Raw genomic sequence first — 2,019 nt, forward strand, 5'->3', positions numbered from 1 at the left:
CTGTGCCTTATTTATCTTTTTATATCATATTTGATGAACACAGTAGGTGCCCAATAAATCATTATCATAATACCTTACATTTGCATAGCACTTAATAATTTGCAAAGACATTCTCATACTTTTTCTCATTTAATCCTCACAGCAATCCTATTAGCTAGGTCTTATATCTCTGTTTTACAGATGAACAGACTGACAAGTTAAGCAACTTGTCAGGCTCCTATAGCTAGGAAGAGGCAGAGAAGGATCCGAATGCAGGTTTTTCTGTCCCTAAATCCAGTTCTTTCAACTTTCTGTACCTGAGCTGTTTGTCTGGATGTTCCTTCTTGAAGATGGAAGCCAGGAAGGCTCATCCTGGTACTGGGAAGGAGGGAGGAGAAGATCTAAAGACCAAACTCCCCTCCTTTCATTCCTGTTCCCTTCTTCTCCTCACTGCTGTTTCCAATGAGGATTTCAGAACACCATCTTATTTTTTTTTTTTAAGTATGTCTGGTGTGAGATGTCCTTGTGGATAAGAGAAGAAAATATGGGGTAAAGACAGGACAGTGAGGTGTATTCACAGCTGGTAACAAATGGATCTTTGTCAGCCTGGAGGGTGGTCACTGGCCTGTCCAATAATGTAATTATTGACTTGGACTAGGACATTGATGGCATGCTGATCAAATTTGTAAAGGATCTGAGCCTGGTCTCAGAAAATCCCAAGAAGCCATAATGAACCAGGAAGATGAAATGTAAAGTTTCAGAGCCAAGTTCGTAGAAACCAAATGCTTAACTTCCTAACAATCTGTACGAAAAGGTTTCAGGTGTTTGAGGTGACTACGAGCTCATTAATTTTGATAGCAGCTGCACAAATGCTAATATGTTCGGGTCTAGAATGGAGGGAAATTACAGTTCTGCTTTATGCTCTGCTCATTAGACCACAGCAGAGGATTGTCTTTAGCCTTTGATACTAGACACAAACAGAGACATTAGCAGCCTGGAGCAAGTACTGAAGAGAGAGACCAGGAGTGTGACAGGACTTAAAAATTGTGAACGAACTCTTGGAGCTGTTTAACCTGGTGAAGGAATCACCAGGTTGATGGTGGTGGTTCAGGATTCAGTTTTCAGACATATAGAAGAGGGATTTCCTTTGTTTTGCTTTGGTGATTAGGTGCAAAGGGTGGGCGCTACGGGAAAATGGACTTGGACTCAACCTAAGGAAGAACTTCATAATGGTTTGAGATGATCCAGCATGCAATGGTCTACCCTGAAAAGATGAGATTTTCCCATCATTGGAGTTATTTAAGCAGAAGCAAGATAACTACTTGGCAAAGAGGTTGCACAAGGCAATCAAGTTTTGGAACATAAGGGTAGGGAACTAGGCAACCAGTAAAGCAGCTTTGGATACCATAATTTTGAAATTCAGGTGGTAAGGGGCCTGGAGGTGAAATAGTTGGAGCCCTCAGAGCGGGTGCCTCTTAACTAGTTACTATCTCTACTTCCAATCTCCCCTCCTCCAGTCCTCCTTACACCTATGCCCCAGAAATATTTTCCTGAATACTTTACCATGAGACCTTCCAGCTCAAATGTCATAGAATCTCAGTAATCCTAAAGGTCATCTGGTTCAGTTTTTTATCAGACACTTCTATCATCTTTGCATCATCTACCTGGAGTGGTTGTCCAGTCACTGCTTGACTATCTCTGGTGATAGGCATCTGCTTACCATTTGGGTCATTTCACTCCAATTTCAAAGTACTACTAATCTTTAAAAAGTCCCTTCTAAACCCAACAAGTGGTTTTATGTTAGGGTTGGGGTAAGGACGTTTTTGTTGTTTTCTGCAGTGCTGGGGTTGGAACCCAGGGTCTCACACATGCTAGGCAAGCAAGCACTCCATCACTGAGCTGCACCCCGCCATAGGACATTTTTTTCTTCTGCTTTTGGAACTGTTGGTAAATTTTAAAGGACTTCAAGAGGCTGGAATCATGAGTTGAAACTTTTATTACAATTTCTCATTATAAAAAAGAAAAGAAAAAGAGCAATTT

This window comes from Marmota monax, unplaced genomic scaffold (assembly GCF_021218885.2).
Source record: "Marmota monax isolate L192 unplaced genomic scaffold, Marmota_monax_Labrador192_F-V1.1 WCK01_AAM20220418_F8-fsc00284, whole genome shotgun sequence".
NCBI lineage: Eukaryota > Metazoa > Chordata > Mammalia > Rodentia > Sciuridae > Marmota > Marmota monax.